Genomic DNA, 20,426 nt, shown 5'->3' on the forward strand with positions numbered 1-20,426 from the left:
ACTGTTTGGTACATTGGCATTCATAAACTTGCAGATCAGTCTTCCAATGTTTCAAAAACTGCTTGAGCTGGAAACTGTTGGATTCATCTCATCACTCCCTATTAACCCTTTCCTAAGAATTAGGCATAAGCCAGAAATTAGCTTTTCTGTGAGTCATTCTGTTCATTGTTTATCTTAACCAGAGTTGACTGTTTAAACTGTGATGCTCCCTCTGGCTTCCCATTTACACTGAATATTCAATGACATTTCCCACCATGGGGCTCTTCTGAATTTCTCTGCTAGGTTGAGAGTTCTGAGAGATGTGAGAGTAGAATCTGAAAATAGGCTTGGTTCAATGTGTTTTACCTAAAAACAGTCCTGATTAGATTCATGAATATTGAGGTTCACCCAGCCAGAATACCTAATTATTGATCGCATGGTTATAATTCAGAGGAAATTATGATCATCTGCTGGAATACATTAAAGCATGGAGAGCTTGCAGAGATGAACACAGTGAGGGTGGGTAGAGATATGTTTGAGGATATGGTCAAAAACAGCATGTTAGTTCAGCAAGACAAACAGAATGAAAGACTCCAAGCCAACTGTTATCAAGCAAGGGAGTTTACTCCAGCGAACCTGGAGGGGAAACCGACAGATCAGTGTTCCACTCTTGTACAGACTAGCAGAGGCTTTATAGGGTTTATCTAGGAGGGGGTTGGGCAGCTATTCTGAGTACACAGCATTCTGTAACAGGTTTTCAGCTTTTTTTTTTTTTTTTTTTTTTTTTGGCTTCGTACAAGATGTTTTTATCAGAACTCACCATCCTGAGAGAAAGGGAGGAGGTAGGGGGACAGGGTGAATTGTAATAGATGTCCTTATCCAAACGTACTGGCCTTGAGGGAAAGGAAGGGAACATGGGGACAGGGTGAGGGAGTAGCAGATGTTCTTAGTTAAGCTGACTGTGAGGCCTAATACAGCACAGTCATTTTTTTAGCTTTATTATATTTTAAACTGCCTAATCTGGCACTGATGGTTATTAAAGTTATTCATTTTTTATTGTTTTCTCTCCAAAAGTACTGTAATTCATAAACACAATTTACCTTATCGGGGTGCAAAAACACACTGACCTGATAGTTCCTTGAACTCCTTAATTTTCATAATAGTTATTTTGTGAATGACTATTGGGCTACATTTAATGTTATTGTATTAAATGCTTTTCATACAATACAATTCATTCTTTCCACAACCTCATGTAGTATGAATTTAGTCCCATTTTATAATAGTGAAAATTGAGGCTCAGAGAGATTAAATAACTTACCTGAAGTCACACAGCTTACAGGTAGCAAAGCAGGAATAGGACCCAGGCCTGTGACGGCCCCACACTTCCTTCCTTCTGACTTCATGTCACTTCCCCATGGCTTCAATCACCTGTAAACCTCATAAGCATTTGAAGATGTTCTACTGACTATGAGGCCTCCTTCTGACCACCATGTTTCTTACCTTTACATTTTTTTCCATTGAGTCTTCTGGCCCTTTATCCCCTCTTTTTCCATAATTCATCAGCATCTTTAGCACAAATTCCTTGCTAGCACAACCATTTCAACCTTTTGCTTAGGTTCACCCTTGATTCCTGCAAGTCTGCTTTCAGTTCTTCAGCTGTACCCACCTTGGAACATATCAACCCTGAATAAACCCTGAATAACCCTGTATCTAAAGGTCACTAACTAGCAATGAAGAAAGCCAACACCACAAATGAATTATTTTCACACAAAGCAACGCTAATCAATCTAAGTTTAGTTCTCATTATTTGGTGAGCCTTTAATACGTCTTAATTTGATTCCTTATCATGTTTCTCAAGCTCTATTCTAACCCTTTCTATTCCAAACCTCAAGTGCCTACCAAAGTCCTTCACATCTTTATTTCAACATGAGCTCACATTCCATTGTACTGAAGAGATTGAAGCCCTTTAGCATGAAACCCAGAGCTTTCTCCTCGTCCATCTCAATCATTTTTTTTCCTTGCTTCCACCTTAGGGGGAGAGAAACTCCTTATCTCAGAATTAGTACCATAATAATGCTTTTCAATAAATTGAATGACACAAGAAGGAAATAACAGCCAAATCCAGAATGTAAGGCATTCTACAATAGAAATTCCTCAATTTTTTTCAGCAAATAAATGGAATAGTGGGAAAGGATTATGGGGAATAATTATTAGAGATTGAAAGAGACTTAAAAGAAGTAATAACCAAATGTAGTGGATTGACCTTATATTGACTCTGATTTGAGCAAGCTATATGTAAAAACACATTTGTAGCCAACTGAGGAAAACTAAATAAGGGCTGGGTATTAGATGACAGTGAGAAGTTGATGTTAAATTTTTAGGTCTGACAATAGCACTGTGGTTATGAAAAAAAGGTCCTTATTGGTTTAGAGATGCATACTAAATTATTATGACTGAAACAATACGGGTATCTGGAATTTGTTCCAAATATTTTGGCAACTTTTTTTCTTCCAGTGTGAGGAACAGATGAAACAAGCTTTGGAAAATATTGATAATTGTCAAAACTGTGTGATGGTTATCTGGGACATCATAGAGTCTCTCTACTCCTGTGTATATTTGAAAATAATCATATTAAAAAACTTGAAAATAACAAAGTAACTGAGGGCCGGCCCGGTGGCGCACTGGATAGTGCGCCGCTTGGGAAGCGCGGCGGCGCTCCCGCCCGAGGGTTCGGATCACACGCACCCAAAAAAAGCTAGTAGGGAAACTTGCCAGAATTTGAACCCAGATCTGCCAAAACTCCAAAGTCAGACCATAATTGTGTCTCCCAGTGTGTAAATATCTATCAAATACTTTGTGCACATGTGTGAACATGCCAAACTTTGAATGATTTAAGTATAACCTGTATTTTAATACTTAGGACAGCATCATAAAATTAATTTCTAAATGAATATTGAAATTTATCCAGTTTCTATGTTTAGCAATTGGTGTTAATTTACCTCTCATAAGTGCTAGAAAGGTTCTACAATACCTCCTCCAGCCCTTTTATACTATTCAAGCTTTTTATTAGCCCTAATGTTGATTGCCTTCCCAGGGCATCTACTAGTTTGAGTATTAACAAAGTAACTGAAAATCTTTTAAAAATCTTTATTTTAAAAATATCTTTATTTCTCTAACATCTTATATCTTCCTCTATTGGGCTTTTTTCCCCTCCCTCCTTCAAACAAGCTCTCACCTCTTCTGTCCTAATCTTCTCTGAATAGTACTGTTTCTGGAAGCTATAATTATCTGTTTATCTTCCCCCAAACCTTGAAATGTCAAGAAAGTCATCTAGATCACTTTTGCCTTTCCAGAATTACATCTACTCTCTGCCCTCCTTAGTCCTCTCACCCCCAGAAATCTGGCTTCTGCTGTCATTACCACCTTGCCAGTTCTAAAAATCTCAGGTACTAAACCATGAACCCTTACACAAACAGGTCTGTTTTTCTAACCTCTCTCCTTCTGCAGTCACCCATCTTCTAGATCATTCGAAATGCCTTATTTGCATGTATTAACTCACATAATCATCTCAACAATCCTATAATGTAGCTACTATTATTATCCTATTTTATGTAGGGGGAAAATTGAGGCAGAGAAAGGTCAAATAACTTGTCTATGGTCACACAGCTAGAAACTGCTGGGGCTGGGAACCTAGGCAGTCTGACTCCTTTGCCCATGCTCTTAAATGCCAAGCCACATCTTACTGGAGGCTAGCATAAGACCACAACTTCGGCTCCACAAGCTTGTGTGTGTGATGCACGATGCCACGGGGATAGGCACATCTGGAAATTTGAGGTTCTGTCACAGTGTTCTGCTTCCCTAGAAGGAAGAAATTTTTGCCACATTAATGGGGCCATCTAATATTTGGCATGGTCAATAAAATCATTACAACATAAATTTTGTTTTTAATAAATTAGTCAGCAAAATGATCCAAACATGACGAGCTATGAAACAGACAAAATAGCTAATGAATGGGCAAGTTCTTTATTCTCTGGTGTTTCCTAAAATGAGTATAAATAATTTATCTTAGAGTTATAGGACAGGAGAAATATTTTAGGTAATGATAATGTAGACCGTATAGATATTACAATTGTAAATCTTGTCATTTAAAATGTAAATAGAGTGATTACTGCATTCCTTTGTCAAATCTTTTTTTTTTTTTTCAGTAGCTCCCCCCATGAGGATAAAGTCCAAATTCCTTCAGGTAGCACAAAAAGCCTTTCATCATCTAGTCCCTGAATACTTACCTGTCCAACCTCATCATCACCAAGACTTCCTAATGTATTCTACATTCTGTTTGCAATTTCCCACAGAGCTGTGTAGTTCAAGGGCTGGGTTTTTGCACTAGCTGTATCCTTGGCCTGGGGCAGCTACATTTCTAGTGCTCACCTTGGAGACCATGCTGAATTATAATCTCCTGGACTCCATCATTTAGACTCTCTTCCATACACCCTTGCTTACACTTATTTCACTCTATTGTGATTATTTGTATCCACTTCAAACTATCTGCCCTGCTGAATTTTAAACTTCTCGAAGGCATCCATTATGACTTATTTGATTTATTTCTCCATATGAAATAGATGATCCACTACACACAAGATCTTGCTGATTGAATAAATCTGTTTCACCTGAGCATTTTCAATTGGCTCCAATTGGAAAATCATGATATGGGGTATTCTTTGCTCTGGTTGTCTTATCTATCAAATTATTAAGGGTCCAAATGTAGTAAACTAAACAATGTCATATGAAAATCCACCTGATTCAAATCTGTCTAAAATATTAATTATAATACCTTTTGCCAATTTGAAAAAAAAAATTGTCTGGTTCAGTAGATCCAGAAATTAACACATAAAACTGCCACGTGAATTTTCAAGTTCACATTGTGCTGACAGATTCAGGTGGTTATGGCAAATGTTTCAAAATTAATAGATGAATCTGATTCACACTTGGAGAGATAAAGTTTAAAGTGAGCATTGTTCTTTAGCCTCTCTTTATTCATTATGAATGTCAATTCATCTCAGGAATACCTGATTTTGTTCATCTTTGTTGTTTTCAGTTTGATAATTCTTGAAATTTCAGGTTCCAAATAGTTGGAACTTGAGTACCATGCCTTAAGGATATTTCTCCACACAATCTAAAGGAAAGCCATTTGTTTCAACACACCTAAAGGAAGAGCTGCATTTATGCCTCTTTGCACACCTAGCATACACTATCGATCCTGGCATGTACTAAGAACTCAATACACATTTGTCAAATTGAATTGACCTATACTTCATCTTGAAGGTCTGATGTTTAAATTACTGTCAGTGTTACTTGGTTTTACTTGGGTGGGGGCTTATTTCAGGGTGTATAATCTCTGGGTTATGACTTCCTAATTTCCCTATTGTATTTCTTCACATATACTATTACATTAATAAAGTCTTAGCAAACTACAAGAACATTTCAGATTTGATCATCTAGTCCCAGCAGTCTGTCTTTTGACAAAGTTAGATATTAACTTTTGATCACACATATTTGCAGAATATTAACCTTCAATAAAGTTGAAACTAAATATTATAAGGTTTTATTAATCATTTCCAAGCTGGTGCCCCAGGTATTCTAAAGAGACTGTTAATTCTTCTCCCATTGCTTATTAAATTTAAAAATCATAGAGGTTTTTCACTCACATCTGTTCTCTTTTTCATTTATACATTCTGCCAACTATTAATTATTTTTTGTAAAGTTTCGAAAAAGAAGATGTTTTCTTGCACAGAATGATGACCCATGCTTGAAAATATGATATATGTTCAAACACATGGCATAAGTAATAAAAAAAATACTTATGAAAGTCTTCAACCAAATCATGAGCTTAGAAAGAACACAATTAATGCCAAGTGAAGTATGAAAAAGAGCCAATACGCAGCTTTTACAGCTTTAATTATTGCCGGTGTCAGAAAAAATAATAAAAACTGTTTCCAGCACTTTGTGTCCCTGCTAAAGATTCTAAATGAAATCTGATATATAGGAATTTCTCTGGTAGTTAAGAGAGATTAGTACCCGAGTACTGTGTAAGAACATTCATCAAATCCCAATTTCGGTCTGTACTAAGACACTGTGTTCTTGAAGTTGTAAATAAATGAGAATTGTTCTAAACAGATTAAGTGCTCTGTACTCCAAGGAGTTTAAAAATGTATATAAATGCATTGTGAATTAGCTTTTTCAGAAAAAATTAGAAAAACAAAATAAGGTGTTATTCACATCACTGAAATTCACAGGTGACAGTACTAATTGCAGTGGACCTCTCACTGCAGATAGGTATGAAGCTCTTCCTAGTTATGTAATATAGAAACATACCAAAGGCCTCAAGGACCCCAGAGTCCAGTTGATGAAAAACACATGTATTTATAAAAAGGCATTGTGGGCCAGCCCGGTGGCGCACTGCTACAGTGCGCCGCTTGGGAGCGCGGTGGCGCTCCCGCCGAGGGTTCGGATCCCACATACAGACCGGTTCCCGCTCACTGGCTGAGCGAGGTGTGGGAGCAACACCGAGGGTTGCGATCCCGTTGCTGGCCCCGGTCCGGTGCGGGCGTGACACTGAGGGTTGCGATCCGTTGCCGGACACAAAAAAAAGACAAAAAGGAAAAAAAAAATTAAAAAATAAAAATAAATAAATAAATAAAAAGGCATTGTCATGATTGTTTACATAAATAATTACAAGGAATCTACAAAATAAAAATCGCTAGAATAAGTGAGTTTACCAAGGTCACACAATACACTATCAACATGAAAATCAATCACATTTCTATACTTATTATGACCACATAAAAACTTAAAAACACAATATTTAATACAACAAAATAATACACAATATAAACACAAAATTTAAAAACACCATATTATGTTAAATCTCTTCAAAGCAAATGAAATGCTTACATATAAACCTAACAAAATAAGTACAGGATCTTTATAAAGAAAATTACAGGATTATGATAATAGAAGTCAAAAAAGACCTACATAAGTGGAAAGACATCCTGTTTATGGATTAGAAGACTCAACATAGTAATTATGTCCATTCTTCATAAATTGATCTATAGGTCTAATACCATTTCTATCTAAATCCCAATAAGATATTTTGTGGACATAGACAAGCTTATTCTGAAACTTACATGAAAAGACACAGGCCCTAGAATAGCCGAAAGAAACAACACTGAAAAAGAAGAATAAAATGAGAGGTATTACTTTACTAGTACAGAGCTACAATAATCTAGAGAATGTGATATTGGCAAAGAGATAAACACATGTATCAGAGGAATAAAGAACCATGAAATAAACACCCACATATATATTCAACTGATTTTTGACAAAAGTGCAAAGCAACTTCATAAGAAAGGATAGCCTTTTCAACAAATGGTGCTTTGTAATTGGATACACACAGGTGAAAAATGAATCTTAACCTAAACCTCAAACCTTATACTAATATTAACTCAAAATCAATAATGGGTTTAAATGTGAAACAAAAAACTATAACATTTTTAGAAAAAAATGTGTGAGACAATTTTCAGAACCTATAGGGAGGCAAAGTGTTTTTAGATTTGATACCACAAGCAAAATTCATAAAAGAAAAAAAATTAATTAACTGAACTGCATCAAAATTTGACAATATTTTCTCTGTGAAAGATCCTGTTAAAAGATGAAAAGAGAAGCAGCAGATGTGGAGAAAATATTTCTATACCATATGTCTGATAAAGAACTAGTATTTAGAATATATAAAGAATGCTAAAAACTCAATAATAGGCAGCAGCGCACCCAGGGACCTCACCAGCCATGGGGAGCCCCCACCTGCCTAACTGATGGCAGCAGCACACACCACAGCTGCCACAAACACCAGTGCCACACAAGAGGTCTGCCACAGCCATTGCCACAGCAACTGCCACTGCAAAGGCAGCTTGCTGCTGTAGCAGCAGCTACCACCACCTTATAGGCAGCCTACTGACCATCCAACAGCATTGACAGAAGAAGAGTCACCAGTGCAGCCTAAGGAAAGAGGTGAGTGAGTGCAGACCCACAACCCAGTGCCCAATCCACAGGGGGAGTCACACTGCCACATGCAGTGACAGGTACCTGGTGGGAGGTACATGCATAGTCCACAAGACAGCCTTGATCCAGGGAGAGACACATGGAACCATCCAAGAGTACATAAACTCAGAATATTCAAATAGAGTAAGGAAGAAAATTCCCAGTTGTGACCAACCCATCCCCCAACCAGAGGAAACAAGGTCCCAGGAGGAGCCTCTGCCTGTAGGAAAGAGAAAAGGGAAAACCCATCCAGGGTAACCCATTCAAACTGAGGAGCTCCAGTATAAGCCAGTGCACCTATCAGGGTCATGGGATGCTAGCTGGGGTGCCAACAAGCCTTCCCCTGATCACTCACTCCAGCCAAGGAGTGACAGGGCACCCAGGCACTCCTCTCTAGAACTCAGGAGCTCACCCACATCTTCAAGGACCCAGCACAGCATCACTAACCTAAGCAATGAATCACTAAGTGCCCCAGTGCCTAGGCCACAGAGGCACTCACATGCAAGTCCAACACTGAATATGGCCAAAGTACCCAAACAGAGACTACATTACTGCAACTATGTGGAACCAATACTAAACACTCAATGGTCAATATAAAACACATGTACAGGTAGAAGTCTCATTCCTCAAAACCCACACCAGAGTAAGAGAAGAAGCAACTGCTCTAACAGATGATCAGATACCAACATAGACATGCTAGAAATATAAAAACAAGAAAAGATGACACCACCAAAAGAATACCATAACTCTCAAGTACCAGACCCCATAGAGCAGGAAGCCCTTGAAATGACTAAGAAGGAATTCCAAGCAACAATCTTAAGGAAACTCACTGAGATAAAGGAAGATTCAGTTAGATGACACAACAAAATGAGAAAAAGTATCCGGGAACTGAGGGAAGAAATTTGCAAAAACATTAATACCTGTAAAAAGAATATAGTAGAACTCCTGGAGCTGAGGGATTCATTCAACAAAATGAAAAGCATAACCAAGAGCTTAAGCACTAGGTCAAGCAAGCAGAAGAAAGAATTTCTGATCTCAAACGTGGTCTTTTGGAAATAAGCCATATAGGCTCCAAAAAAAAAAAAAATTTTAAATGAAGAAAATCTAAAAGAGATACCAGACAACTTTAACCACACAGGATCCACATCACGGGTGTTCTGGACAATGAGGAGAAAGGAAAAGGCATTGAAAACCTATTCAATGAAATAATAGCAGAAAACTTCCCAGATATAGGGAGAGACATAGACCTTCAGACCCAGGAGGCTCAAAGATCCCCAAACAGAGTCAATACAAAAATGTCCTCTCTGAGACACATTACAGTCAAACCGGCAAAGCTCAAAGGCAAGGAGAGAATACTAAAAACAAGAGAAAAGTGTCAAGTCATCTACAAGGGATTCCCCATCAGACTAACAGCAGACTTCTCAACAGAAACCCTACAGTCCAGAAAAGAATAGGATAATATATTCAAAATACTGAAAGAAAAAACTTCCAGCCAAGAATACTATACCCAGCAAGTCTATCTTTCACAAGTGAGAAAGAAATAGTGTTTTCCCCAGACAAACAAAAACTGTGAGAGTTCATCACCACATGACCAGCCCCACAACAAATCCTCAAGGGATTCCTACATCTGGAATCCAAAAAATGATAATCACTACCATGAAAACACAAGAAAGAACAAAACCCATAACTAGAACAAAAATGCAAATGAGAAAGAGAAAAAAGTTTTATCTTACCACCTCAAAAACCAGAAACACTGAATGAACAATAAAAGGGGAAGAAAGGAAGAAAAGATATTTAAAACATTCCAAACAAAAATTGATAAAATACCAGGAGTAAAATAATACCTTTCAATAATAACTTTAAATGTAAATGGATTAAATTACTCATCCAAAACACACAGAATAATTGGTTGGATTAAAAATCTAGATCCAACTATATGCTGTCTTCAAGAGACTCGCCTAACCTGTAAAGACACACACAGATTAATAGTGAAGGAATGGAAAAAGATATACTATGCAAATGGAAACCAAAAACAAGCAGGAGTAGTTATTCTTATATCAGATAAAATAGACTTTAAACGAAAAGCCACAAAAAGAGATGAAGAAGGACATTATATAATGATAAAGGGATCTATCCAGCAAGAAGACATAACAATCATAAATATATATGCACCCAACAACAGAGGACCCATATATATAAAGCAAACATTGGACCTAAAGAGATAGGCCCCAGTACAATAGCAGTTGAGGACCCCAATGCCTCTCTCTCAGCATTAGACAGGTCATCTAGGCAACAAATCAAACAGAGAAACACAGGATTTAAACTACACTTTAGACCAATTGGACATGGCAGATATCTACAAAACATTTCATCCAACAACTACAGAATATACATTCTTCTCATCAGCACAGGAAACATTCACCAGGATAGACCACATGTTAGGTTACAAATCAAGTCTCAGCAAATTTTTAAAAATTGAAATCACTTTGAATATCTTTTCAGACCACAACGTGTTAAAACTAAAATCAATAACAAATAATACTCTGGAAACTATACAAATACATGGCAATTAAACAACATGCTCCTGAGTGACCTATGGGTTCAAGAAGAAATTAAGCAGGAAATCAAAAAAATTCTTGAAACTAATTAAAATAAAGATAAATCTCACCAAAACCAGTGGGATACTACAAAAGCAGTACTAAGAAGGAAGTTTATTGCAATAAACACTTACATCTAAAGAATAGAAAGATTTCAAATAAACAACCTAACACTACACCTCAAAGAAGTAGAAAAACAAGAACAATCCAACCCCAAAATTAGTAGACAGAAAGAAATAATTAGGATCAGAGCAGACCTAAATGAAATAGAGATACAAAAAATGATGCAAAAGATCAATGAAACAAAAAGCTGTTTTTTGTTTGTTTGTTTGTTTGTTTGTTTTTGTCCTTTTTGAGACTGGCCGCACCACGCTCAGCCAGTGAATGCACCGGCCATCCCTATATAGGATCCGAACCCACGGCGGGAGCGCTGCTGCTCTCCCAGCGCCGCACTCTCCCAAGTGCGCCACAGGCTCAGCCCCCAAAAGCTGTTTTTTTGAGAGGATAACTAAAATAGATAGACCATTAGCTAGGCTAACTAAAAGAAGAATGAAGACCCTAATGAAAAAATCATGAATAAAAAAAGAGAGGCAAGATGGTGGACTAGAGGTGCTCAATGCCAATGCACAATCATCTCATAAAAGGGGACCACAGCAAGGAATGGACAGTTAAGTACATGGGAGAGCATGAGTGTGAGTGCATGGAAGGGCAGTGATAGCCTGGTGAGGACCCTGTGGAGCACAAAAACCAAGCAGGGCAGTGTAGAGGAGAAAGAGGTATGCAGTTTTAGCCTCTGCCTCATCTGTGACACCAGGATCAGTCAGGAGGAATTTTCCCTTGTGGTGGAAAGAATCTGCTCAGCCATGAGCTGTTCCTAGCAGTAACCCTCCTCCTGCTCCTACCCCAGTCTGTTTCCATCACAACCATGACTGTCTGTGCCATTGTCTAGCCCCAGAGCTATGGATCTTCTCCCAGCACAGGAATTCATCCTGAGCAGTGCACCCCACTGCATGGCCCATGACACTCACACAGCTCCAGCCTTCTAGCCACCCACACAGCCCCAGGCACCCAATGACCCCAACTGCCAAGCTGCCAGAGTGGTCCCACCTGGGCCCAGCTGTCTATCCACCCAAGCACCTGGTCACCTGTACAGCTCCACCCAGCCCTGTGGGGGCCCAGCAGTCTAGTCACCCACATGGCCCCACCTGCCCACATAGGCTCAGCCATCTGGCTACCCTCATGGTCTCAGCCACCCTGACTGTCTATGCAGCCCCAGATATCCAGCCACCAATGCAATCCCAGCCACAATGTGGCCCTACACACATGCATGGGCTCAGCCATTCAGCTATCCACATGGCCCCAGCCACTTGGGCGGCCCTTACAGCTTCCATCCACCTGCACAGGCCCAGCCATGCACACAGCCCCAGCCTGAGACATAGCTACCAGCACCCCCAGAACTACTGAGAAATACCACATGTCCTCACTCATAAGTGGGAGTAAGAAATAAACAAATAAATAAAAAAAGAAAGACAGAAAGATACAATCTTTGAACTTTCAAAAAAAGAGAACAGAACTGAGGCCAGCAGAGGTGGAAAATGGGAAGGGGGGCAGTTAGTGAGAAATTGGTAAAGAGTCACAAGAAAGGATTACACTGTGTAATGTTGAACATAATAATTATTCTAATTTGAGCATCACATAAGGCACACAGGTATTGATATCCAATACTCCCCCACAGATATCAGTATGTTTCAATAAAAAAAATAAAATAATTTAAAATAATTTAAAAACTCAACAATAATCCAATTAAAAGTGAGAAAGTATGACAAAAACATTTTATCAAAGATAATATAAAGATAGCAAATAAGCACATGAAAAGATATTCACCATCACTAGCCATTAAAAAGAATGCAAATTAAGATGTCACTACACACCCAGAGAATAGACAAAATAAAAAATTGTGATAACAACAAATGCTGGAAAAAATACAATTAAAAATCAATTTTTCGGGCCGACCCCGTGGCGCACTCGGGAGAGTGCAATGCTGGGAGCACAGCAGCGCTCCCGCCGCAGGTTCGGATCCTATATAGGGATGGCCAGTGCGCTTACTGGCTGAGCGCGGTGCTGCCGGTCAAAAAAAAAAAAAGACAAAAAAAAAAATCAATTTTTCATACATTGCTGGTGGGAATATAAAATGGTACAGCCATTCTGGAATAGAGTTTGACAGTTTCTTATAAAACTAAACATTCAAATACCATATGATCCAAAAACAGCACTCTGAAGCATTTATCCCAGAGAAATGAAAACTTACATTTATGCCAAAAATATAGTGAGAAATTCATAAAGAGCCACAAAAACATGAATACATTGTGCAATGATAAATATAGTAACTATTCTGTAAATAAATAAATATAACTGATATACCTGGCCAAAAAAAAAAATGCACATGAATGTTGATAGCAGCTTAATTTATTATGATCAAAAATTGGAAACAAACCAAATGTCCTTTAACAGATGACAGATTAAGCACCATGTGGCACAATCTTACTATGGAATATTATTCCATAATAATTAGAAGCAAATTATTAATACTCACAAAAATTTAAATAAATCTCAAGGGAATTACACTGAATTTTAAAAAGCCAAATTCAAAAGGTTACCTACAGTATGATTCCATTTATTTGTACCTCTTGAAATGACAAAATTATAGAAAAAGAGAACAAATTAGTGGTTGTCAGGGGCTAGGGACAGGAGTAGGGGAAGATGGGCATGGTTATAAAAGGGAAGGAGGAGAGACCTGTGAGGTAATGGAATTGCTCTGTATCTAGACTATGTTAGTGATCATATGAATTTACAAATGTGATAAAATTGCATAGAATTAAATACACACACACATGAGTGCATGTAAAACTGGTGATATCTGGATAAATGGATTCTATCAAAGTCAATTTCCTGATGGTGCAATTGTAGTATAGTTATACAAGATGTTAACATTAGGGAAAACTAAGTGAAAGGAACAAAGACTCTCTCTGTATTATTTCTTACAACTGAACATAAATCTACAATTAACTTAAAATAAAAGTTTATTTTAAAAAAGCATTGTTGCTTAGTAATCTAGACAGCATCTACCATAGAAATTCATAGAAATTAAGATAAGTATAGGCTGGAGATATAAATCAAAACAGAACTTCCATAAATGAGTTTATAAAAAATGGTGGGATTTGCTTAGGCATACAGGGAATAGAGTTCCATTTGTATAGTAAAAATAAGGAAGCAGAGTGATGTCACCAAGATGGTGGAATAGACGATCCCAGCATCACTTTCCACACCACCCCCCATAACAAGTCAACTTACAACTATTAAAACACAAAACCTGCCATCCTGAAATTACTGGAACTTGAGAGAAGAGAAGAAGAGATATGCAGAGTTTGTAAAGGTGTGGAAGGCCATGGTGAGATATTACCCCAAACAGCCCAAGCCTGAGCTGCTCCCAGGCTGGTGTAGCACAGCTCTTGGAGCATCTACAAGCAAATGGAGCAGCTACCTAGACACAACAAAGCCGTAACACAACCCTCTGTGTGAAGCTACTTGGAGTCTGCAAGGAAGAAGGGCACCATGACCACAGGCAAAAAGAACAAAAATAACTCACAAAAAAAAAAAAAAAAAAAAAAAAACCTAGGAAATAATCGAATTTACTTCTGACTTGAAGATACACTTGAACCAGATATCACATATACAACTTTTACTTAATGATAAAATACTTCCCTGAAAAATCAACTTGTGTTTGATGGAGTAGATACTGTCTATTCAGTATATTGCAGTCACTTGATTTCCATAATAAAGAGTATAGTCTCTCTCAGAGCCTAAAGATAGGAGCTGTTTCTCAAAGGAAGTATATAAAACTTGCTTTCCCCTAAATCCTTAGGAGTGAATACTGTTAAGCTACTCACAAGTTTCCACTGGGCCCACGAAGGAAGGAAGGGCCATAGCTGAAAAGAGGAAGGAATCAGCAGAGGTTTATAAGTCTTTGTGGGGAACTCATGCAAGGCCTGCCCCATGGGAGATGTTTAGAATGTGGGGGTGGGGTGATGCTGAGTCATCAGGAGACCATCAGGACACAGCATTGGCAGCTCTTCTCCCTTCTGTTCTGAACAGGCACCAACACTGAAAAAATGGTCAGTGAAATAGAAGAGGAGGGGTACAGTTTGTGGGAAAGACTCAGTACTGGGCCAGATTTCCCACACATCCCAGTTGCATGGGAAGATGCCACATGACCCAGAAGTGACTAAAAGGCCTACAATTAAAATACAGCCTTCACAAAAGTTTTCCCCATCCTGAGAAACAATAGCAAAACAGCAATTTAGTTCAGGCACAGAACTCAAGTTCCAGTTTCCACAGGAAGTTTTCCCCAATCCAGAAATTAACCATAAGACAGCAAATTAGTTCCATTGCAATTTTTAAGTGATGGTGGTTGCTCTTAATCCATCACAGAATGAAGAAATACCACAGACCAGAGACAAAGTTCTGATATTGAGCAGTAAGGGCCTAACACCACCAAAGAACACCTATAAAATTTAAGAGGTAGCCATCTCCTCAAATGCATAGGCATCAATGTAAAGACACAAAGATTAGGAAAGAATAGCGAAATATGGCACCACCAGAGGAAACTAACAAAGCACCAGCAATAGACCTGGAAGAAAAGCAAATTTATGAAATGTCTGATAAGAATTTAGAATAATCCTCTTAATGCTTAGGAAGTCACAAGAAAATACAGATAGAAAATTAAATGATATTTGGAAAACAATCTCCAGGAATAGAACAAGAAACTTGACAAAGAAATAGAATCAAATTTTTTAAATCAAAAAAAATTTTTAGAATTAAAGAATACATTATTTGAACTGAAAAACTTGATAGAAAGCTCAAACAGCACACTTGATCAGAGAAAAGAATCAGTGAGCTCGAAGACAGAACTTACAAAATTATTCAATGAGAGGAGCAAAAAGAATAAGAAAAAAATGAAACAGAATTGCAGCAATTATGGGATTCCTTCAAGAAAAATAACCTCTGTATAATTGGTGTATCTGAAGAAAATGAAAAAGAAAAAGATCTATTCAAGAAAGGCATATTCAAGGAAATAATGGCTGAAGTTTTTTCAAGTGTAAAGAAAATGACAGTATCCAAGTAGAGGAAGTTCAGAGGTCAAACAATCAAATTCAATCCAAAGAGGGGCCCTCCAAGGCATATTCACAATCAAATTATCAAAAAACAAAGACAAGGAAAAAAATACTAAAAGCAACAAGACAAAACAAACACATAACATTCAATAAGTCCATCAGTGGATTTCTCAGTAGACCCTACAGGCCAGAAGAGTATGGGATGATATATTCAAAGTGCTAAAGAAAAAATACTATCAACCAAAAATTCTGTATCCAGCAAAACTAACCTTCAAGTATGAAGAACAAATAAAGTCTTTCCCAGAATAACAAAAGCTAAGGGAATTCATCAATACTAGACCTACTACAAACAATGCTAAAGGGAGTTTTTCAGTCTGAAAGGAGATGACACTAAAGTGTAAGAAGAAAACATTTGAAGGTACAAATCTCACTAGTAAATTACACAGACAATCTCAGAATTCACTAATATTGCAAGGGTGAAGAATAAATCACTTATATCCTTAGTATGGAGACTAAAAGACAAACCCACAAGATAATAACAAATACAACACCCATAAAAGACATAGGCAATATTAAAAGATATAACTTGAAACAATAAAATGTCAAAAAGTGAGAGGAGAAAATGATGTTAAAGCATAGAGTTGGCTTTGTTATTTTTTTCTTTCTTAGCAATCAAAGTTAAGTCATTAGTTTAAAATAATCTGTTATAACTATAACATGCTTTTTGTAAGCCTCATAGTAACTATAACATAAGAACTTATAATAGACATACTAAAAATAAGTGGTGAGAAATCAAAATATACTAGTAGAGAAAACCACTTAATCACAAAGGAAGACAGTAAAACCTGAAATAAAGGGAAAATAGATCTCCAAAACAACCAGGAAAAAAGTAACAAAATGGAAGCAGCAAGTCCCTATATATCAATAATAACTCTATAAGTCAATGGATCAAATACCCCAATTAAAAGACACAATGTGGCTGAATGGATTATAAAACAAGAGCCAACAGTATGCTGCCTACAAGAAACTCACTTCACCTATACAGACACACATTGACTGAAAGTGAAGGGATGGAAAAAGATATTTTATGCAAATGGAAACCAAAAAAGAGCAGTAGTTATATGTATATCAGATAAAATAGACTTTAAGCTGAGGAAAGTAAAAAATGATAAGGAAGGTCCTACTATAATGATAAAGGAATCAATTCAACAAGAGGATATAACAATTCTAAATATATATGCACCCAAATCCAGAGCATCCAGACATATAAAGCAATTACTATTAGATTAAATAGAAGAGATAGACTCCAACATAAAAATAGCTGAGAACTTTAATACCCCACTTTCAGCAAAAGATAGATCATCCAGATAGAAAACTAACCAAGAAACATCAGAGTCAATCTCCACTCTAAACTGATTAGCCCATTAAACATTTATAGAACATTTCATCCAACAGCTGCAGAATACACCTTCTTCTGAGAAGCACACAGCACATGTTCTAGAATGGACCATGTGCACGCCACAAAACAAGTCTCAACAATTTTAAAAGTTAAAATCATATCAACTATCTAGTCTGACCACAAAGTAATAAAGCTAGAAATAAATAATAGAAGGGGTATTAGAAACTATATAAATACAAAGAAATTAAACAACATGCTCCTAAACCACCAATGGGTCAAAGAAGAAATTTAAAAGAAAATTAACAAATTTCAGCAAACAAATAAAAATGAAAACACCGCATACCAGAACCTATGGGATACAGCAAAAGTGTTCTAAGAGGAAAGTTTATAGGAATAAACACCTACAAAATCAAAAAAAAGAAAGATTTTAAATAAATAAGCAACCTAATTTTACACCTCAAGGAACTAGAAAAACAAGAACAAACCAAACCCAAAATTAATAGGAGAGAAATAAGGAAGGTCAGAGAAGAAATAAACTAGAGAATTTTTTAAAAACACAAAAGATGGATGAAACAAAGAGTTGTTTTTTGAAAAGATAAACAAAACTGATAAACCTTCAGCTAGACTAACAAAGAAAAAAGAGGGAAGACTCAAATAAGTAAAATCAGAAATGAAAAAGGAGACATTGCAACTGGTACCACAGAAATACAAAGAATCATAAAAGATTATTAGGACTACCTATATACAAACGGACTGGAAAACCTAGAAGAAATGGATAAATTCCTGGACACATACAACTCACCAAGTATGAATCATGAAGAATTAGAAAATCTAAACAGAATAATAACAAGTAATGAGATTGAAGCAGTAATAAACAGTCTGCCAACAAAGAAAGCCCCAGGACCAAATGACTTCACTGCTGAATTCTACCAAACATTTAAAGAAGAATACCAATTCTTCTCAAACTCTCCCAAAAAAATCAAAGAGGAGGCAGTGCTTTCAAACTTGTTCTACAAGTCCAGCCAAAAAAGACACAACAGGAAAAGAAAATTACAGACAATATTTCTAATAAACATAGATGTGAAAATCCTCAAACCAAAATATCAGTAAAGTCAAATTCAACAACACATTAGAAAGATCATTCACTGTGATCGAGTGGAATTCATCCCAGGGATGCAAGGATGTTTCAACATATGCAAATCAATAAATGTGATACACCACATCAACAGAATGAAGGGGGAAAAAATACGATCATTTTAATAGGTGCAGAAAAAGAATTTGAAAAAATCCAACATGCCTTTATAATAACAACACTCAACAGTTAGGTACCAGAGGAATGTACCTCAACACAATAAAGTCCATATATGACAAACCTACAACTAATATTATCCTGAATGGACAAGTCAAAGGCTTTTCATCTAAGATCTGGAACAAGACAAGGATGCCCACTTTGCCCACTCTTATTCAACATAGTACTGAAAGTTCTAGCCAGTGCAACAAGGCAAGAGAAAGCAAAAGTCTTCACCAAAAAATTACTAAACTAATAAATTCAGTAAAGTGGCAAGATACAAAATCAACACACAAAAATCAATAGCCTTCCTATACTCCAATAATGAAATATCTGAAGAAAAAAATCAAGAATGTAATCCCATTCACAATAGCTACCAAAAAATAAAATACTTAGGAGTAAATTTAGCCAAGGGGGTGAAAGATCTCTACGATGAAAACTATAAAACATTGAGGAAAGAAATGAAGACACAAGTAAATGGAAAGATATCCTGTGTTCATGGGTTGGAAGAGTTGATATCATCAAAATGTCCCTATTGCCCAAAGCAATCTACACATTCAACACAATCCCTGTCAAAATTCCAATGACATTCTTCACAGAGATTGAAAAAAAATCTTCAAATTTGTATGGAACCACAAAAGATCTCATATAGCCAAAGCAGTCTTAAAGAAAAAGAACAAAGTTGGAGGTATCACACTACCTGACATCAAAATATACTATAAAGCTATAGTAACCAAAACAGCATTTATGCCAGCATACTGGCATAAATACAGACAAACAGACCAATGGAATGAAATAGAAAATCTATAAATAAACCCACCCATTTATGGCCAGCTGATTTTTGACAAAGGTGCCAAGAATATACAGTGAGGAAAAAAACAGCCTCTTCAATAAATGGTACTGGGAAAACTGAATATCCACATGCAGAAGATTGAAACTAGGCTCCTATCTCTCAATATACACAAAAATCAACTCTACTAGAAGAAAACATAGGAAAAATGACATACAAAATGGGAGTAGGTAGTGCTGTTTTGGACAAGACTACAAAGGCATAGCCTACAAAAGCAAAAATAAACAAATGTGACAACATCAAACTAAGAAGCTTCTGCAAAGCAAAAGACACAATCAACAAAGTGAAGAGATGACCTGCACAATGGGAGAAAGTGTTTTCAAACTATGTATCAGGCAAGGGGCTAATATCCACAATATATGAGGAACTCAAACAACCTTACAGCAAAAACACAAACAACTCAATTTAAAAATGGGCAAAGGACCTGAACAGACATTTCTCAAAAAAAGACATAGAAATGGCCAACAGGCACATGAAGAAATGCTCGAAATCACTAGTCATCAGGGAAATGCAAATTAAAGATACAATGAGATATCATCTCACCCCAGTTACAATGGCTATTATCAACAAAACAGAATATAACAAGTACTGACAAGGATGCAGAGAAAAGGGAACTCTCCGACATTGCAGGTGGGAATGTAAATTGGTACAGCCATTGTGGAAAACAGTATGGATGTTCCTCGGAGAACTAAAAATAGAACTATCTTATGACCCAGATATCTCACTACTGGCTATCCCGAAGGAAATGAAATCAATATATTGAAAAGACTCTTGTTCTCCCATATTCATTGCAACACTATTCACAGGAACTAAGAGATGGAATCAACCTAAATGCCAATCAGTGGATGAATGCCCATCATCAGATGAATGGATAATGGTAGAAAAATTTTTTAAGTGATTTTCATACAAGAAGAGAGTAGAATAATAGGTACCAGAGGCTGGGAGCAGAGGGGAAGTAGTGGATTAATGGGTACAAAACAATGCTATCCAGCCTGAGTGAATCATTGTACAGTATGTGCATGTATTGAAACAAAACACTCTACCCCAC

Source organism: Galeopterus variegatus, unplaced genomic scaffold, assembly GCF_000696425.1.
Source record: "Galeopterus variegatus unplaced genomic scaffold, G_variegatus-3.0.2 Scaffold4575, whole genome shotgun sequence".
Classification (NCBI taxonomy): domain Eukaryota; kingdom Metazoa; phylum Chordata; class Mammalia; order Dermoptera; family Cynocephalidae; genus Galeopterus; species Galeopterus variegatus.